We start from the raw sequence: 21839 nt of genomic DNA on the forward strand, positions 1-21839 counted from the left end.
ACACTCCACATTCTTTATGAAAATATGCTAATGATATGGATATTGACATAACTGAGCTGCACTTTATGCAAGATGGCTCATGTAAGACATCGTTGGAAAGGTTCTGATTTACTGAATGTGATTATTCAATTTGTATGCATGTAGCGTTTCAGTATCTAAAGTTAGGAATATGCACTATGTAACAATTACAACTGGGTATGTATTGGGAAGACACCCACCAGACGATGGGCCATTAGGAAAGAACAACAAGACTGTGAAGATACTAATCTTTCCCTCCTGGGAGGCATCCTGGGACGTAACTGGGACACTACTACGTCAGGTGGTCTTGTCACCTGGTACTAAACATTATCTTGGACTTCTTGTAACTTTCCACTAACGGGGAGGGGGATCAAGTTTGGGAAACGAAGGATTCCCGCCTTCTGTAAGGGTGGGGAGGAAGGCAAACGGGGCTCGTCTCCATGGCCTGTCTGCCCAAGAAGAAAGACTGCTAAAGACACCTGAAGGGAAGGCAATGGAAGAGTCCAGAATGAGACCGAGGTCCAGTCTGAAAAGAAATAGAGCTGGAACTCTAAGCTACAGAAACTTTGCAATGTGTCTAAAATAATATTTAGGGTAAGAAATTACATTTTGTAACCTGTTAACTATATTGAGCCTAGCTTGCATATTTTTTTTATTTGCTCAATCTGCTTTGTTCTCTTTTTATCTCTTATGTTCACTTAAAATTCACCTTTTGTAATTAATAAACATATTTCTTATTTATAATATAACCCAGTTTGTGCAAGTCATGGGGTGGGGGGTTTAACAGACTGTGCATGCCTTCCTCCACATTGAGGGAGGAGGCAATTTCATAATATACCTTTTGGGTCTGCACTCCAAGGAAGGTGGACACTTGAGTGATGGGGCAAGGCAGTTAAGCTGAGTCTTTCCAGAGCTGATCTGAGTGTCTGTGTTGTTCTGCAATTGGGTGTCGCCCTGCCTGTGTGTCTGCTGGAGGAGGCTTAATAGCCTGGCTCAGAAAGATGGGTGTAAAGGGTGCCTAGGCTGGCTCAGCAGTATCTCAGCATATCAGGTGGCATCTTGAAGGGGGGCAACCCGTTACATGGGTTAGAGTTCTCTGTCCAGTGGGTTAGCAAGGTGTTGGTGAGGGGAAATGAGGTTTGGAAAAGAGAGTGCTCCCCTTTTTAAAGAGCCCCATCTGGACACAGTAGCTCCACCGCTCTGGATTTTTGCAGCAAACTATGTTGCAGCTCTAGTTAAAAACAAATCAGTAATAGTTTTGGTCAGACTTTCCAGTCATATTCCTCCTCCTTCCTGAGGAATTGACTTTTAATTCCATCATTACTCCTTAGTGAAGCAATCCATTTAAGGCAAACATGTATTTAAGGCTAAAGCCTTCTCATTTAATTGGCATTTATGCAAAAAAATGAAGGTTAATGAAATCTTCCAGAATTATTCAATAAGAAAAGTAGCTGGTAAGCATGGCGCACAGGAAAATGTGTGGTTCATCCTGAACTGTACCCAAAAGGACAATCTTAAGTCCTTAATATCATTGGCATGCAAAGATAGTGATTTGTAATGTAAAATTATGTAGAGTGCTATAGTATAAGGATTGAGAAAATATGTAGCCTAGTGGGTTTTTTTTTTAAGAATAGTGGAGGTGTCAGCCCCCATAAAGTGTTGTCCGTGAAGGTGAACCTGGAGCAGATTGATTGTGGGCAATCGTATGAGGCACGGGTTAGGGAAGCAAAGCTCAATATCAGAAAGTTGTCAAATGGGAACAATCATCCAGCAGTTGCACACAAGTTACAGAATTTTAAAACTAAAGTTTTTAAAACTGAGTTTTGTTTAAGTCTTTTTTTGCGGTATCTTTTATTTTATGCTACTTTAGGTAAGGTGACTTAGCCCTTCTCTAATACTTCTGCCACTTTTTAGAAACTGCAACTCTTTCTCAGGATGTAGCACTTCTGTGTGACCAGCACTATCTCCAGTAGATACGTTCTTTGTGTTTCCAGTCCTGTTTTGTTTCTTTTCCTTGGTAGCTGACCTCTCCAAATGCCTTTCTACTGCTTTCCACTCTTCCCACGAACCATTTACCTTAAATTTCCACCACTGTAATCTTCCCCTTTCCAAGAGTTTCTAGCATTGTTCACTTGCAGCAACTCTTGTGACTGATTATATAAGAGCTCTTATAATTGGGCAATTTGTGTAGCATCCCAGGATCTGAATTGCGCAAGGTTGGACTGGATTTTGACCTGGGCATGCATTCCTCTGCTAACCTGATGTGAACCATGGGCCAGAACTGCTTCACAGAGCACATGCATACTTTGATTAAGGCTATGATTTTGTCACAGAGGTCGTGGAAGTCATGGAATCCGTGACTTCCAAAGATCTCCTTGACTTCAGCCCCGGTGGCTGGGAGCTGCAGGGTCCTGCCACCTCCCACAGCAGCAAGGAACTCTGAGGTATCCCTGCCACCTTAGGCAGTGGGCCCCACTAAGCTCCCATGGTCGCCGTGGCAGGCAGCCAGGGGGACCCTGGAGCTCTGAGCCCCCACAGTTGCCCAACCCCTTACCATTTTATCATGGATATTTTTAGTAAGTCGAACAGGTCACATGAATTTTTCTTTATTGCCTGTGATCTGTCCGTGACTTTTACTAAAAATATCCATGACGCAATCTTAGCCTTAGTTACGGTGACTCATTCTAAAAGATAGAAACACTTAAGCACAGGAGAATCAAAGAATCAAAGCTCTGATTAACCAAACAGTCTGTATTGAGGTTGTTTTCGTGAATTTTCTTAGCCTGGATGACAGCTATTCATTGTATAGGATAGTGAAATTGAGGCGCTAACATAATAATAGTATGAAATTCTTTTATTACCTTTCTTCCTCATGGCATCTGTATGGCAGTTTCTTGCTTCCCTTAAGTGATGGATTCTTGTATCTTAAATCTTTGTGTGTAGCTGGTTGAAGTCCAGTATTGCAAATTAACATGTTCTTCTGCAAGTACAAGGGAGAAAATGAGGGAGGCATAGCACAGATCATTGTGGAGCAAGGCTTTAGTGGAGAGTTACTAATCAGTGTGTGTGTGTGTGTGTGTGTGTGTGTGTGTGTGTGTGTGTGTGTAACAAAAAACAAAACAAAACAAAAACACGACTGGGCCATCTTGCAGAAATGTATGCAAGTAAGTCTATAGTTTTCTGTAGTGGCCACTATTATCCTCAAAGCAGATAAACAAGTGTTTTCCTTATAAATTATGAAACTGGTGTTTACTTTTCTCTCATGGACCCTGGATCATATCAAGATGAATAGAGAAACTAAATTTATAAATTGATGGCTTCTTGGAAGACCAGTCTAAAGGCAGAAAGAATAATCATTTAGAGTGAATCACTAGTGATTCATTAAGGCTATGTCTACACTAGAGAGCTTACAGCAGTGCAGCTGCGCCACTGTACGATCTCTAGTGTAGCTGCTCTATGTCAATGGGAGAACTCTCCTGTCAACACAATTAATCTACCCCCTACGAATGCCAGTGGCTATGTTGGCAGGAGAAGCTCTCCTGCTGACATAGCACTGTCTACACCGATAGTTATGTTGTGTAACTTGTGTAGCTCCGAAGGGTGGCTTATTCACACCCCTGAATGACACAAGTTATATTGACATAAGTTGTAATGTAGATATAGCCTTAGAGTTTGTCAGAGCAGCAGCATATAGTCTATTGTCCTGAAAGTTAGCTAATTGCTTCCACTTTTTGAAGACATTTAGCAATCCTAGATAGTTTTGGAAATACTTAAGATTTGCAAAAGTGTCCTAGTAAAATGCGTAATAATTAGGTTTGTCAAGCGATTAAAAAAAACTAATCGGGCTGTTAAAATAGTATACCATTTATTTAAATATCTTTGGATATTTTCTACATTTTCAAATATAAAGTGAGCACTGTACACTTTGTATTGTGTGTAACTGAAATCATATTTACTTTTTATTACAAATATTTGCACTGTAAAAAACAAAAGAAATAGTATTTTTCAATTCACCTAATACAAGTACTGTGGCACAATCTCTATCATGAAAGTTGAACTGACAAATGTAGAATTATATACAAAACCCCCCCACATTCAAAAATAAAACAACGTAAAACTTTAGAGCCTACAAATACAATCAGTCCTCCTTCTTGTTCAGCCAATGGCTCAGACAAGTTTGTTTACATTTGCAGAAGATAATGCTGCTTGCGTCTTGTTTACAATGTCACCTGAAAGTGAGAACAGGCCTTCTCATGGCATTGTTTAGCTGGTGTCAAGATATTTACATGCCAATGAGTAAAAAGATTTGCATGTCTCTTGATGTTTCAATCACCATTCCAGAGGACATGCGTCCATTCTGATGACGGTTCTGCTTGATAAAAATCCAAAGCAATACAGACCGATACATGTTCATTTTCATTATCTGAGTCATATGTCACCAGCAGAAGGTTGATTTTTCTTTTTTGGTGGTTTGGGTTCTGTAGTTTCCACATCAGAGTGTTGCTCTTTTAAGACTCCTGAAAGCATGCTCCCCACGTCATTCCTCTCAGATTTTGGAAGGCACTTCAGATTCTTAAACCTTGGGTCAAGTGCTGTAGCTATCTTTAGAAATTTCACATTGGTATCTTTGCATTTTTGTCAAATATGCAGTGAAAGTGTTCTTAAAACGAACACCATATACTGGGTCATCTGAGATAGCTATAATATGAAATATATGGCAGAATGTGGGTAAAACAGAGCAGGGAACATACAATTCTCCCCCAAGGAGTTCAGTCACAAATTTAAGTTTTTTTTTTTTTGTTTTTTTTTGTTTTGTTTTTTAAATCGAGCATCAGCATGGAAGCATGTGCTTTGGAACGATGGCCGAAGCATGAAGAAGAGAATGAATCTTTAGCGCATCTGGCATGTAAATATCTTGCAATGCTGAGTACAACAGTGCCATGCAAATACCTGTTCTCACTTTCAGGTGATGTTGGTAATTAAGATGTTGGCAGCATTATCTTCTGTAAAAGTAAATAAACTTGTTTCTCTTAGCGATTGGCTGAACAAAGAAGTAGGACGGAGGGGACTTGTAAGCTCTAAAATTTTACACTGTTTTGTTTTTGAGTGCAGTTATGTAACAAAACTACATTTGTAAGTTGCGCTTTCACAACAGAGATTGCACCACAGTACTTGTATGTGGTGAACTGAAAAATACAAATATTTGCACTGCAAAAATAGTAAAAATAGTGAGCGTTGTACACTTTATTGTGTTGTAACTGATTGATATATTTGAAAATGTAGAAAAACATCAAAAATGTTTAATACATTTCAGTAGGTATTCTATTGTTTAACAGTGTGATTAATTTTTTTGAGTTAATCCCGTGAGTTAACTGCAATTAATCGACAGCCCTAATAACAATTATGCATAGCTTTTCGAATTAGCTTGCATAGAATCTTGAGTTACCTAAAAGGCTTTGGATGGTGATAAAATTCAGTAATAACTCTGTAATTGTTGTGATGAATGTACTGGAAAATGGAAAAAGATAACCTCCAGTAACAGCATTGGTGTTTTAACAGTACCCAGAATCCCCAATTTGTTCTTGCTTTGCTCTCCAATTGAAACACACTGGTTCTGACTTAGTTCATATACCTATCCTATACTGTGAGTGCTCTTTTTATAAAAGGAAAAGTCGTACATAATATTAAAATTATATGTGTATTATGGAAGCACCAGTCATAGTTGTATAATTAGGGTTGAGTTGTGTTTTACATTTAAAGCAGGGATTCAACCCCTCCGTTACATTAGAATACATTATTGTATCCTTCCCAAAATTACAGCATTTATTTTTGGAGTATAGAATTTTTCCAAGAATTTACAAGTAAATTGGTTGGTTAATTTTAACTTTAAAAAATAGGGTGCAAGTTTTTAAAGGACTTGAGTCAGACCAAATTTTTTTGTTTCAAGTAGTCTTAAGGGAATAAGACTCTTCAAACTTCTATACAATTAAAAATGGCTGAAATTTCTTGCACTGGCTACATCTGAAAATGTTCTTATAGGATTAATGGCCTTCACTTCTCATTGTTCCCAATGGGAGCAAAGCCAGCCTGCTTTCTGAAGATGGTTGCCATTTTTTGCATTGTGTGTACGTATATATACATGCACCATTTTTTTTTCCTATAAGCATTTCGGTAGAGTGGAGTAAGGCCCCACAGGTCTAAAACCTAGGCCTGTAGAGTTACCAGGCAGCTGACATCTCCAGGCTGCCACCCAGTGGCAGCTGTAACCAGCTTGCGCTCCACTTTTCATGACCCGTTGTGAACACAGACCATGGGAAGTTCCATCTCAAGGGTTTGATGGACAGCAGCCCCATGGCTCCTGATTGGATCCCTGCCCTATATAAACCCAAATGGTATTCTAGGAACTGTCCAAACAATATCGTGGGTCTTCTGTAGCTTCCTTGACTGTTAATGCTCCTTGCTCTTCAATTCCTGGCTTTACCTCAGCTTGATTTGGACTTCGGCTTTTGGACTCTAACTCTGAAACCTGACTCGACTCTGACCCTTGGTATCGACCCTGGCCTGGACCTGACTTTGCACTGCTGTGCTACTGCTAGCCTCAGATTTGACCCTGCTCTGACCCTGGGCCCTGACTGGCCTTGTTGGAATCCTGATAGTTGAGTTGAAAATGGATTAGGTAAGGGGCTATCATGGATGTGATTATATTGGTAAATAAACAAAGTTTGAGAACCCCTCCCCTAAAGTTTTGCGTTTTGTTTTTGGGTGAAGTTATGTAACAAAAAAATCTACGTTTGTAAGGTGCAATCTCTTTGTTGTGAAAATGCAATACAGTACTTGTATGGGGAACTGAAAAATACTATGGATTTTGTTTACAAATATTTGCACTGTAAAAGTGGTGATCAAAAATAATGTAGTGAGCAGTATACACTTTGTATTGTGTTGTGATTGAGATTAATGTATTTGAAGATGTAGAGAAACATCCAAAAATATTTAATTTCAATTGGTAGTCTATTTAACAGTGTAACTAAAACTGATTAATCACGAATAAATTTTTTTAATTGCGATTACTTTTTTGAGTTAATCATATGCGTTAACTGATTAATTGACAGACCTAATTGATAGTTAATAGAGAATCATAAGCCTTTCTTGAAAAGTAGGATTTAAAGAGTTACTTGGAGAAGATGTTGGAAGTATGAATAGGAGTTATAGGTAAAGGGGACTTCATGGAAGAAGATGGACAGGCAAGAATAGTTGAAGGAAATAATGGGGATAGTGGCTATGTAATTTGGTTAGAATTTGGTTGGATCTGAGTTACTACAGAGAATTTTTTCCTGGGTCTCTGGCTGGTGAGTCTTGCCCACATGCTCAGGGTTTAGCTGATCACCATATTTGGGGTTGGAAAGGAATTTTCCTCCAGGGCAGATTGGCAGAGGCCCTAAGGGGTTTTCACCTTTCTCTGCAGCGTGCAGCAGGGGTCACTTGCTGGAGGATTCTTTGCACCTTGAAGTCTTTTTAAACCATGATTTGAGGACTTCAGTAGCTCAGACATAGGTCAGGGGTTTGTTACAGGAGTGGGTGGATGAGATTCTGTGGCCTGCGTTGTGCAGGAGGTCAGACTAGACTATCATAATGGTCCCTTCTGACCTTAAAGTCTATGATTCTATGAAATCATGAATTGTAGGATTGGAAGGGACCTCGAGAGTTCATTTAGTCCTGTCCCCTGTACTCATGGCAGGACTAAGAGTTATCTAGACTGGAGATTTTTAAGAGCAGGTTAGATAATGGAGATTCCATAGCCTACCTAGACAATTTATTCCAGTGCCTAACCACCCTGATGGGAAATTTTTCCTATTGTCCAACCTAAACTACCCTTGCTGCAATTTAAGCTGATTACTTCTTGTCTTATCCTCAGAGGTTAGAGAACGGTTTTTCTCCCTCTTTTTTATAACGGTCTCTTATGTGCTTGAAAACTATTATCATGTCCCCTCTGTCTTGTCTTCTCCAGACTATAAAGAAACCCATTTTTTCAGTCTTTTCTCATAGGTCATATTTTATAGATCTGGAATAATTTTTGTGGCTCTTCTCTGAATTTCTCCAGTTTGTCCACATCTTTCCTGAAATGTGGCGCTCGTGCACGCTCGCGCTCTCTCTCTCTCTCTCTCTCTCTCTCTGTATATACATGCACACAAACACACAGTATAAGTTTTAAACACACAATTTAATACTGTACACAGCAATGATGATTGAGGCTTGGTGAGGTGGTGGAGTCAGAGGGTGGGATATTTCCCAGGGCATGCCTTGCTGCTAAATGATGAACTAGTACTTGGCTAAGCCCTCAAGGGTTAACGTTGTTAATGTAGCCTCACACTCTACAAGGCTGCCCTAATGGAGGGAGGAGACACAATAGATACATGGCAGTGGCTGCAAACATTCCCTGTGGAAATGGAACGTGATGATGAACCCATGCTATCCCACTGGAGCGCACCACTCCCTCCACTTTCCAAAGTGCTGGGGGAGGGCTGGTTGTGTGTGTGTGGGGGGGGGGGGCGGCGCATTGCCCCTTTTAAGTATGTTGAGCTCACTCTAGTACACTACCTTTTTAAGTAGCTCAGCAAGATGAGACAGCAGCTGCTGCCGCCAAGCTCTCTCCATCCTGAGCCCTTTCATGTCTCTCTCTGCTTTGTGGAGATAGGATACAGAAGCGTGGGGTGGGGCACCCAGACATCAGCATCCCTCTTCTCCCACACCCCCTGCACAGCAAGCAGGAGGTTCCGAGGAGCAGCTCCAAGGCAGAGGGAAGGAGCAGCATACGGCAGTAGGGGTGGGGGTGGGGGGGGGACACACACACCTGAACGGCCCAACAATTGATAGCCGGTGTGACAAAGCTCTGTCCTTGCCTCTGTGGATCTTGTGTTTCCTGGCTAGCCTTGGAGACTCACTGTGACCCTCCATGTAACCCTTCTCTCTTGAGACAAGGGTCACAGTCTATTGTGCCATTTTCATCATAAGCCAGCGAGGGAGATGAGGAGAAGTTATCCTTCCTTCCACAGTCTGTTTCCCAGTCTCGGTGATTAATCGGGGGCAAAGATGGGGGGGGGCCCAGGCCCACTCTCTACTCCAAGCTCCAGCCCAGGGACCCTAATAGTATTAGCTATGGTAGCTGACCTTTTAGAAACATGACATGTACAATTCCCTGGACTACTTCCTCCACAGCAGCCCTCACTTCCTCAGGCTCCACTTCACCCTTACGTCAGGGCTGGCTTCCTTCCTTCCTTGTGCCTGATATGGTGTGTACTGCTGAGTTTCTCCAACAGTGCAACTTCCTCCCACAGCTCCTGACATGCACACGCACCTGACTAACTGAGAGGCTTTTAACTAGTTTCAGCCAGCCCCTGATTGGCTTCAGGTGTCCCAATCAACCTAGCCTTCTCCCTGCCTTCTGGAAAGTTCTTAATTGGCCCCAGGTGTCTTAATTGACCTGGAGCAGCTGCTATTTCACTTATCCTTGTACCAGGGATTTGTTTAGCCTGGAGCTAATATATCTATCTCCCACTACTTTTCTATAGCCATCTGGCCTTGCCTCTCACACCAGCTGGGCGGCTGCTGCATGGCAAACTGATAGGGGGCCTGCTGGCCCACCCTGGTTCCAAGCCCCCACCAGCTAGCTCCAACGGGCAGCTCTTCATGCAAACAGTGGACAAAGCAGGCAGCTGCCAAACAATGTTATAAGGGAGCATTGAGCAACTTTAAATGAGCATGTTCTCTGATAGATCAGCGACGTAATAATGAAACAATGTTAACCGGGCTGACGTTAAGTGAGGAGTTACTGTTCTCCAGTTGATGTCTAATCAGTAAAGCGGGAGAATTACTTTCTCATTTCTTGCTTACAACACTCCTGCTAATATATCCCAAAATGATGTTTTGCTTTTTTTGCAACGATGTTATACTGTTGACTCGTATTTAGCTTGTGATCTATGATCTCCATATCCCTTTCTGCAGTACTCCATCCTAGGTGAAGAGAAAAAGGAAGGAGGAGGCACGCCTCGGGGCCATATTTCACCCCCGGGTGTTCGCTACTTCCCACCACCTAATACAGATGTAATGAGGTTAAGTGGTGTCTGTATAAAATAAGTAAGAACTACTAATTATTCCTCAAGAAAGGCTTTTAATGATTTTCAACTATAATAACAGCATAAACAAAACAAGAAAAGGAAAACCAAAGACCAGCACTGACTAAGGATTAATACAAACGGCAGATTATATTGAAGAGAAGCGCAAGTACATGTAATATTGTGGACCATTTGCAAGTTCCTGAACAGTGATTCTACATTTGCTGGTCCTGGCAGGTTACAATAAAATCCCCAAAAACAAGCATAAGTAAAGCTGCTATTCACTAGCTCTATATTCCTGGTGACATACTATTTCAAAAGCAACATAAAGCTGATGAACGATGGCACCAAATGCATCGCTCAGACCACTTAAAAGACCAGCACAAATACATGCAAAGCTATTATGCATCAGCCACCTACTACTGATTTCATGCTACGGTATTGATACAGCTATAATCAATTCGGCTCAAGTGACCCGACTTCTTTACTCCATAGACTTACCCTGCATTCGTCCAAAAATACGTTACCCTTCAGTCGGCCGCTTTCCACGCTGGCCAGGTACAGACAGTCGAGAAGTGCACATCCCTTCGGTTCCGGCGGTGTGGGTACTGAAAACACACACGCAGTCCCGTGCCTTTGTTCTTTTTATCTGATCTGAGGGCCGTGTTTTAGAACAGACCAACCAATCAGGGTGGGCCACATTGTTTATGTGGTTGCCCTAGTTGTATCAAATTTAATTTTTTATGTCCAATTGTTAGTAGTTTGTATAATTGAGGCCTATTTATTTTCGGTAGCCAATTAGATTTTGAATGTGGATAATTTGGGGTTGATAAGTACATAGGAGTCAGCATAAATTGTTATCTGGTAGCAGCACATCCTGACCACAAGCCACAAGCTTAAACTTTTGTTTTTGCAAGGCTTACATTTTGAAGTAAACGGAGGTTTGAGGCCTAACAGTTGCAATACTTCTAAGCTTGACAAGATAGTTGTTCAATTTATTCACACTAGGCAGTCCTTTCTCATTTTGTATGTGTGCAGCTGATTATTCCTTCCTAAGTGGAGTACTTTGCATTTGTCCTTACTGAATTTCATCTGTTTACTTCAGATCATTTCTCCAGTTTGTCCAGTTCCTTTTGAATTTTAATCCTGTCCTCCAAAGCATTTGCAACCTCTCCCAGCTTTGTATTGTCCACAGATTTCATAAGTGTACTCTCTCTATGCTATTATCTAAATCATTGATGAAGATTTTGAACAGAACCAGACCCAGAACTGATCCCTGCCATACCTCACTTGTTACGCCCTTCCAGCTTTCCTGTGAACCACTGATAACTACTCTGTGGGAATGGTTTTTCAGCCAGTTATGCATCCACCTTATAGTAGCTCCATCTATGTTGTATTTCCCTTGCTTGTTATGAGAAGGTCATGCGAGACAGTATCAAAAGCCTTACTAAAGTTAAGATATGCCACATCTACCGCTTCCCTCCTATCCACAAGGCTTGTTACCCTGTCAAAGAAAGCTGTTGTGTTGCTTTGACATGATTTGTTCTTGACGAAACCATGCTGTTACTTGTCACCTTTTATTTTCTAGGTGTTTGTAAATTGATTGCTTAATTATTTGCTTTATTATCTTTCTGGGTACTGAAGTTAAGCTGACTGGGTCTGTAATTCCCCAGGTTGTCTTTTTATTTCTCTTTTTTTATACATTGGCACTATATTTGCCCTTTTCTGGTCATCTCGATTCTCTCCTGTCTTCCATGACTTTTCAAAGCTAATTGCTAATGGCTCAAATCTCCTCTATCAGCTCCTTGAATATTCTAGAATGTATTTCATCAGGCCCTGGTGACTAGGGATGTAAATATTATTTAAAAAGTTAACTGTTTAAATGATTGGTTAACAGATTAAACAATATAATTTGAAAGGGAGAGGAGCTGGGGTTGCTCCCACGGGTCCGGGGCTGGGATCGGCCAGCACAGCTGGGGTTGTTCCAGCCAGCCGGTGCAAAAACACCTTCACTTGGTTCTGAGAAGTAGTTACTGAAATTCCAGATTAAGTTAGTAAAGCATAGCATACATCATTGCTGACATTTACTGTATAGTTGGCTTTTTTCTGGGCTGGGATGTTCCTTATCTTTGTGTATACCACTTACTGCATATTATGTTATCATGTTCCTCCTGGTGCCAACTTCAAAACTTTAGCTGCCCAGTTTGTCTATCTAATTATCCCAACTAGTAATTTTGATGCACTTAATTGGTAGAGCACAGTGAATCGTCTCTATATTTAGTTCCTGTTTAATTACAGTAAATATTGTCAGAAATAAAATACTTGGATTACCATGTTACAGGGTTTATTGCAGCAGGCCTCATGTTCTTGCCATGGACAGAACTGTAATCTCAGTAGATATTCTTACTGTAAATTTGAGTGACGTTACGTTTTCGAAGTCCATGCCTGCTTAAATACTGGGATAATGGCCACAAGTTGGCAAAAATGCCTTGGAAATTAACAAAGAAATTGACAATCTCAACTCTTCACCTATACAGTTCCAGTGTGAATAGAAAATACAAGAAAAAGATAATATTCAGGCGTCTAATTGAGCCAGCTTATTGTGGCTTAGGAAGCCAATACTATGTTTTTGGCATCCATCTTACCCAAATATACTTTCCACCAAGATTCTCATTCTTGAGTTTTAGGTTCTTAGGGCTACACCACAGGAATTCCCACAGCTTCCAGAGGATTTTGACACCAGACGGATGCAGCAGCAGGGTAGAGCCTGAGCAAGGCCTTGGATATTGTGCACCATCATTTGTAAGGATATAAATGTTACCCTCCAATTGTCTTGGCTCCTCATTGTCTGTGGTCAATAAAGGAGCAGTCAGTTTGTATTTCTGTGGCATTTCAGCTCTTTCTAATCTGTATCCTGTTAATTGTCCTACCCTTCCAGTTGTTTCAGTAATGGTTGTAAGATTTGTTATGCAGTTGCCACAGTATTCTGAGACATCATTGTACCATCTTGGGGCCACATCATTGTATCCTTGTACCATTCTGGTATTCTGACTTCTGTTTCGGTGGTAACAGAACTACCAAGAAGGATACTAAATTTTTCCAATATATAATTCATTGAATTACACTTCTAAAATGCAATTGTGCAGGAATAAAAGTCTGTACAAGCAGCAATGGGTGTAGAATATTTAAACATGGCTGTTGGGATCCACTAATTGTGAAGAGCCCCAAGCACACTATTTCTTATAACCTTCAATTTTGACACAGCTATTACTGTTGTTGGCCTCTACCAATTATATAATTATAATTTTTGTAATAGAGCTGTACCAGACTGGCTTATCCCCATAACCAAAATTAAAGTAAATTATTACTTTGAGTTGCAATACTTTTGAGATGTCATGGTCACACTGTATTTTATTGTTGTAGCTTGTTTGTGCTTATCTTGTATAATCCAGGCATTGAATGGTATGCATGCTTACAATTTGTTTCATGTTCTCTGTATGTGTATATAAATCTCCACACTGTATTTTCCACCGAATGCATCCGATGAAGTGAGCTGTAGCTCATGAAAGCTTATGCTCAAATTTATTTGTCTCTAAGGTGCCACAAGTACTCTTCTTTTTTGCCAATACAGACTAACACGGCTGCTACTCTGAAACCTCTCAGTCTCTATTCAAGCCTAAGTTAATTGTATCCAGTTTGCAAATTAATTCCAATTCAGCAGTCTCTCGTTGGAGTCTGTTTCTGAAGCTTTTTTGTTGAAGGATAGCCTCAGGTCTGTAATCGAGTGACCAGAGAGATTGAAGTGTTCTCCGACTGGTTTTTGAATGTTATAATTCTTGACGTCTGATTTGTGTCCATTCATTCTTTTACGTAGAGACTGTCCAGTTTGACCAATGTACATGGCAGAGGGGCATAGCTGGCACATGATGGCATATATCACATTGGTAGATGCGCAGGTGAACGAGCCTCTGATAGTGTGGCTGATGTGATTAGGCCCTATGATGGTGTCCCCTGAATAGACATGTGGACAGAGTTGGCAACGGGCTTTGTTGCAAGGATAGGTTCCTGGGTTAGTGGTTCTGTTGTGTGGTGTGTGGTTGCTGGTGAGTATTTGCTTCAGGTTGGGGTGCTGTCTGTAAGCAAGGACTGGCCTGTCTCCCACGATCTGTGAGAGTGATGGGTCGTCCTTCAGGATAGGTTGTAGATCCTTGATGATGCGTTGGAGAGGTTTTAGTTGGGGGCTGAAGGGGATGGCTAGTGGCGTTCTGTTATTTTCTTTGTTGGGCCTGTCCTGTAGTAGGTGACTTCTGGGTACTCTTCTGGCTCTGTCAGTCTGTTTCTTCACTTCAGCAGGTGGGTATTGTAGTTGTAGGAATGCATGATAGAGATCTTGTAGGTGTTTGTCTCTGTCTGAGGGGTTAGAGCAAATGCGGTTATATCGTAGAGCTTGGCTGTAGACAATGGATCGTGTGGTATGATCTGGATGAAAGCTAGAGGCATGTAGGTAGGAATAGCGGTCAGTAGGTTTCCGATATAGGGTGGTGTTTATGTGACCATCGGGTATTAGCACCATAGTGTCCAGGAAGTGGATCTCTTTTGTGTGGACTGGTCCAGGCTGAGGTTGATGGTGGGATGGAACTTGTTGAAATCATGGTGGAATTTCTCAAGGGCTTCTTTTCCATGGGTCCAGATGATGAAGATGTCATCAATGTAGCGCAAGTAGAGTAGTGGCGTTAGGAGACGAGAGCTGAGGAAGCGTTGTTCTAAGTCAGCCATAAAAATGTTGGCATATTGTGGGGCCATGCGGGTACCCATCGCAGTGCCACTGATTTGAAGGTATACATTGTCCCCAAATGTGAAATAGTTATGGGTGAGGAGAAAGTCACAAAGTTCAGCCACCAGGTTAGCCGTGACATTATCGGGGATACTGTTCCTGACGGCTTGTAGTCCATCTTTGTGTGGAAAGATTCCTGTCACCAAGGCGCTTTGAGCAGGAATAAAACCCATTGTAATGGATCTGTGGATTCTCCCACTAGAAGAAAATTTTTTGTGCTAAATTCAGATAGATTTTCTTACTTTTTTTGGTGACTTTGCCAGCACAGAGCAAGCACTGAACTGAGAATGAAAATTTCTGAGCTGAAGTACAAATTTAATTCATGGTTGCTTTGAGGAATGGGAGAGGAGATTTAAAAACAAAGTTGAGAAATATCATGTCCTCATGTTATAATTTTACTAAGGCACCTATAAAAGAAATATTACTTTATTGGCAAATATGATTTGCAAGCTGACAGTTCAGCCTTTAAATTTGAGATGCAAACTTGTTTTCATGTCCTTTAATAAGCCTCCAAATTCTTTACCAACTTGTTCATTTTCATCTCACTTTTAAAAAGTTGTTTTTCAGGGTAGCAATGCCAGAAGCATTAAAAATCCTCATTAATAAAAATGAAGTCTGGAAAGAATCTGTGAATGTCTCTCTTTTGGAATTTGAGCCAGCTGAGATGGCATACAGTAACATGGTCTTGTTTGCTTTGAAGAGTCATGTAATGTGTCATTATTTCTTCTGTTAATGGTTTCAAACTAGCATGACTGTTTTAATACTATTCCAGCAACTCTAAAGGGCAATGGATAACAGTTTAATGTAGTAAAATGAGAATACTCTAGCTGTGCCTTCAAATCATGTACAATACTGCAGCTAACAAAGATTGTGTGGAAAGGGGAACTGGAAGAATACCTTTGTTGTGCAAATACTTAGACTTCTTGATTGACATATGCACCAGTATGTAATTCTACTTTATATCACAGGTCCTTTGCCTAGGTACAGTACCAGTGGATAGAGCAGCTCCATTATAACCCTACAGATAAAAATTAAATGGGCTGATAGGATAGAGTGCTAAATTTATGGCTTATTATGTTGTCCTCCGCAGCAATGTTGAATTCAAGGAGAAAATCCCATGGCACTAAGAAATCCAAACTGTCTGAAGGATCCTAGGTTTCAGAGTAGCAGCCGTGTTAGTCTGTATTTGCAAAAAGAAAAGGAGTACTTGTGGCACCTTAGAGACTAACACATTTATTTGAGCATATTTGCTCAAATAAATTTGTTAGTCTCTAAGGTGCCACAAGTACTCCTTTTCTTGAAGGATCCTAGCCATGCTTCCAGCAGAGGGCTAGCTGTATATTTCTAATAGCCAGTCAACCCTTTTTGAGTTAGCAGAAAAGTTTGTCACATGCTCCTCCCAAGGGGCTATATGCACTAGTTCTACAGCACTACTTGTTTGGGAGTGAATAATGGAATAAATGCCTCTGAGAAATGGTACAAAAGCATTGATCAGATAATTGTAGTTCACTCAGCACAGTTATATAAGAATAGTTTTTTATGGTATTATACATTGAATTCCACAACGCTGAAGAATGTGGTAATGAGTTTGGGTAGATTGGAATGATGATTTCGTGCTTGCATTTTGTCTGTCCTTTAGCTATCTTGCTCTTATCTCCCTGTGAATTATGGAGGTAGAGCAGTAGTACCGATAAGAAATGGTGTAAGTTCTGTCACAGGGAGTGAAAAACTATTCAATTAAGAAGCCTATTCATCCCTGGGGGGGAAAAAAAAACTGTCCAAGAAATGCACTTCATTTGCTATCCTTTCTAGCAAATATCTTAAACCATCTGATAAAGAAATTCATTTGGCAAAATTTTAAGTTGTTTGCTATTGTATTAAGCTTTCAGAGGTTATCACACTGCAGCCTCTTAACTCCAGCCAAACAGTTAACTGATCACTGAATTCTACTGAGCTTCCAGTTTTGTTGAGGATGTGGCTTTTAATCAGCATCTTTCTGAAGTCCTCCTCTTTTCAATCACACCTGTTTCAACTGTTTTTAAGTGAAGGATATGTATGAAAAAACAAGGCTTAACTAGAACAAGGCATGTGAACAATGTATTGTTTGCTCAGTGCAGGCATGAATGTCTTGTTACAGCAGAAATTTTAATGTCTTTAAAATGACTTTTTGAACAGAGTTCTTTCAGGTATAAGATTTGGAGTGGCTGCAGGGAAGGGTCCTGTTTGTCATTGGCTCACTGGCAGCCTAGCTGACACATCTTGGGGGAAAGAATGCAGCATTAGAAATCCCTTTTTCCTTTGATCTTCTAAAGTTATTGAGGGTTCCAAATGGGTTCTGCATCAGAGCTTTTTTTCACCTTGATTCATTTAGCTTGAATTGGGACATAAATTATGTGACACAAATTGTTTAACTGAATTTTAGAACCCATCTTGTCCTAGTGAAGGTAGCAATTTGATTGAAATATACTGGCATTTTTGTAATTGTTCTTTCATTGCCCAACTGTGGTACTGAGGTTACAACTGAGCTCAAGTAATCATCTAAAAAATGTCTTGCACATGGGCCTGGCAATTCTGGTAGATCATATCAAAGGATATACTCTTAAGTGAGACCCTTATCAAGGAGCATATGGTTGCCCACAAAAGACAAAGATGTGCAGTCAGAAAGCTAGCATGTGTCAGTGTACTACACTAAACAACTTCTGACCCTGCCTGAGAATATTTTAGTACAATCTTATCTAAAGCAAAGAACAAAACAGAGTAAAGATTTCTGTTCCTTCTGGATAGATTTTCCTACCTATAACCAGGCCCCCATGTAATCTGCTGCACAATGGGACCAAATTCCATAGCAACATCTAAAATCTATGGCACTATTAATTTATTACATGAAATATTCTTCATTCTCTTCCCTCACTTATACAAACACAATGGTTAATGGCTGAAAATACCCATTGATGTACATTTGATCAGTTTTTAAGGATAGGATTTTTTACCCTGCTCCCCAGGTGGCTTGGCTCCTTGTGACATTGTCGAAAGTGACCTGGCTCGGAGTATCCATGTGTCCCAGGGAAGAGGGAGCTTGTAAGCCATAGCAGTTCATTTTTGTGGACCTTGGCTGATGTGCTGTTCCCTAGGTAGCCCAGTTCACCAACCTGCATTTCTGGTTCCCTGTGCATCCTGACTGGAAGCTGGACACCCAGCTCTAGATCTCTGATACCTTGCAGCTTGGCTTCATGGGACACTGCAGGGAAACATGCACAGGAATCTAATTCCCCCTGGTGGGAAAGCCTAGGGTGCAAAGCAGACAGGTCCCAGCAGGACAGAGAGAAAGAAAACAAAATGTTCTGTGCCTAAATGATGATTTCTGCAGAGTTCACTAGGCCCTGACTGAGTGGAATGGTGTGTGGGTCCTGTGTCACAGGGACTGTTTCAGGCTCTTAAGACTCAGGCAGGCATCACTGCATTGATTAACACTTGGTTCATGTTTTTAAGGTTAGCTTCAGAACTAGAAGATATAGAAACATATATGTTTTTAAAATAAAAGTTGACCCTAAATTCTAGAATACAGTTCTTTGGCACATGCAACAGAGCATACAAGGCTTTACCTATAACCTGTGTACAGTACCGAAAAAGCATGGTAATAAGCTTAGAAAATGCTTCAAGATAAGGATTGAAGTTTCTCTCAGCATCCAGTTTGTAATGTATATAATATCCCATATAATTGAACATACATTGTGGAGGTAAAATGATAAACTCCTATGACTACTTCAGGCTCTTGATTGAACGCATACTGTAAATCTCAGCCTGTTTCAGCAGTTTATCCTTAAGGAAGTTGCAACTAGCAAGGGATGATAAGAGTAACAAGAAGGATTTCTACAGGTATGTTGGCAACAAGAAGGTGGTCAGGGAAAGTGTGGGCCCCTTACGGAATGGGGGAGGCAACCTAGTGACAGAGGATGTGGAAAAAGCTAATGTATTCAATGCTTTTTGTGCCTCTGTTTTCACGAACAAGGTCAGCTCCCAGACTATTGCACTGGGCAGCACAGTATGGGGAGGAGGTGACCAGCCCCCTGTGGAGAAAGTGGTTCAGGACTATTTAGAAAAGCTGGCCGAGCACAAGTCCACGGGGCCGGATGTGCTGCATCCGAGGGTGTTAAAGGAGTTGGTGGATGTGATTGCAGATCCATTGGCCATTATCTTTGAAAACTCATGGTGATCGGGCAAGGTCCCAGATGATTAGAAAAAGGCTAATGTAGTGCCCATCTTTAAAAAAGGGAGGAAGAGAATCTGGGGAACTACAGGGCAGTCAGCCTCACCTCAGTCCCTGGAAAAATCATGGAGCAGGTCCTCAAGGAATCAATTTTGAAGTCCTTTGATGAAAGGAAAGTGATCAGGAACAGTCAGCATGGATTCACCAAGGGCAAGTCATGCCTGACGAACCTAATTGCCTTCTGTGATGAGATAACTGGCTCTATGGATGAGGGGAAAGCAGTGGTTGTGTTGTTTCTTGACTTTAGCAGAGCTTTTGGTACTGTCTCCCACAGTTTTCTTGTCAGCAAGTTATAGTAGTATGGGCTGGATGAATGGACTATAAGGTGGATAGAAAGCTGGCTAGATCATTGGGCTCAAGGGGTAGTGATTAATAGCTCCACGTCTAGTTGGCAGCCGGTATCAAGCAGAGTGCCCCACGGGTCACTCCTGGGGCTGGTTTTGTTCAATATCTTCATTAACGATCTGGAAGATGGCGTAGATTGCACCCTCGGCAAGTTTGCAGATGACACTAAACTGGGAGGAGAGGTAGATACGCTAGAGGGTAGGGATAGGATACAGAGGGACCTAGACAAATGAGGATTGGGCCAAAAGAAATCTGATTAGGTTCAACAAGGGCAAGTGCAGAGTCCTGCACTTAGGACGGAAGAATCCCATGCACTGCTACAGGCTACAGACTGTCTAGGCAGCAGTTCTGCAGAAAAGGACCTAGAGGTTACAGTGGATGAGAAGCTGGATATGAGTCAGCAGTGTGCCCTTGTTGCCAAGAAGGCTAACAGCATTTTGGGCTATATTAGTAGAAGCATTGCCAGCAGATCGAGGGACATGATCATTCCCCTCTATTCGGCATTGGTGAGGCCTCATCTGGAGTACTGTGTCCAGTTTTGGGCCCACACTACAAGAAGGATGTGGAAAAATTGGAAAGAGTCCAGCGGAGGGCAAGAAAAATGATTAGGGGGCTGGAGCACATGACTTACGAGGAGAGGCTGAGGGAACTGGGATTATTTAGTCTGCAGAAGAGAAGAATGAGTGGGGATTTGATAGCTGCTTTCAACTACCTGAAAGGGGGGTTCCAAAGAGGATGGATATAGGCCACTGGTCAGCAACCTATAGCACACGTGCCAAAGGCGGCACACGAGCTGATTTTCAGTGGCACTCTGCTGCCGGCCTGGGATCCTGGGCCCCTGCCAGCCTGCTGCCGGCCTGGATAGACGTCGGGGCTGAGTCGCTAAGCCCGCTGCCGGTCTTGGGTTCTGTCCGCTGGCCACTTGCCAGCCAGGGTCCCAGCCGCTGGCACCACTCAGCCTGCTGCCAGCCTGGAGACATTGGAGAACTTAGCAAGAAAAAGCAAGGGCAAGGATTACACTAAACTGATAAGATCTGCATTTTAATTTAGTTTTAAATGAAGCTTCTTAAACAGTTTAAGAATCATATTTATTTGGCATTCCTCAATAGTTTAGTTATATAATATAGACTTACAGAGCGGTTGAAACGTTCTTCTAAAAACGTTGAAATGTATTACTGGCACGTGAAACCTTAAATTACAGTGAATAAATGAAGACTTGGCACACCACTTCTGAAAGGTTTCTGACCCCTGATCTAGGCTGTTGTCAGTGGTAGCAGATGACAGAACAAGGAGTAATGGTCTCAAGTTGCAGTGGAAGAAGTTTAGGTTGGATATTAGGAAAAGCATTTTCACTAAGAGGGTGGTGAAGCAATGGAATGGGTTACCTAGGGAGGTGGTGGAATCTCCTTCCTTAGAGGTTTTTAAGGTCAGGCTTGACAAAGCCCTGGCTGGGATGACTTAGTTGGGGGATTGGTCCTGCTTTGAGCAGGGGGTTGGACTAGATGACCTCCTGAGGTCCCTTCCAATCCTGATATTCTATGAAATATCCTGTGGCTCCACTCTGCTTTTAACTATCTTTGGGTTTTCTGTAACATACATCACAGTATCTAATTGCTTCCTAAGTAAATTATCTCTGTTTTGTGAGGTCTCTAGAGAACTCATCTTTCGCCTTCCCTGGAAAGAAGGCTTTGCTTGGAATGTTAATCTTTTATTTTGTTTACTTTTCCCCTTTAATGTTGCTAATTTCTCAAAGAGGAAGAGGGTTTTGAAGTATTCCTTGTAGTTGGTTAGACTCTGGATTTAACTTTACCTCCTTTAATAGCTGGTTCCACAGCCAATCCTCTTCTACCAAGGATAGTTTTGTCAAGCGCTTCTCGATTTCATAAGAGACGTTTTAGGCTGTACTGGACCAGTGGAACATAGCTGTTTTGGTGAACCCTGGACAGGGAGACAATTGCTGATGTAGCTGGATGCTGATGAAGTTATTGCCCTTTCAAGTCAGGACTAAGGCCTTGATTAAGCAATGAAAGCAGACTGGAAGTCAGTGGAAGAATTGGAGACCAGGCATTATATTCTCAGTGGTCCATTCTACTGAGGAGCTGAGTTGCTGCCATATGCATGAGCTGGAGCCTCACATTGCTGTTACTTTGGGTATGTCTCAACTATGAAATTAAGTCCATTTTATAGAAGTCGATTTTTAGAAATTGATTTTATACAGTCAATTGTGTATGTCCCCACTAAGTGCATTAAGTCGGCGGAGTGTGTC

At 41.4% G+C, this 21839-nt stretch overlaps 1 protein-coding gene and 1 long non-coding RNA gene across 3 annotated transcripts in view; both read left to right on the plus strand.

Moving 5' to 3' along the window:
- XPR1 (xenotropic and polytropic retrovirus receptor 1) overlaps positions 1 to 21839 on the plus strand; it is a 227981-nt gene that overhangs the window by 46262 nt on the left and 159880 nt on the right. The gene's annotated exons all lie outside the window — the stretch shown is intronic.
- On the plus strand, positions 1240 to 14858 carry LOC122455615. Its single transcript, XR_006273937.1, has 4 exons — positions 1240 to 1629; positions 2778 to 2780; positions 4805 to 4827; positions 14848 to 14858. It is a non-coding gene; the product is annotated as an uncharacterized LOC122455615 (long non-coding RNA).

The sequence above is a fragment of the Dermochelys coriacea genome, chromosome 8, assembly GCF_009764565.3.
Source record: "Dermochelys coriacea isolate rDerCor1 chromosome 8, rDerCor1.pri.v4, whole genome shotgun sequence".
Lineage (NCBI taxonomy): Eukaryota > Metazoa > Chordata > Testudines > Dermochelyidae > Dermochelys > Dermochelys coriacea.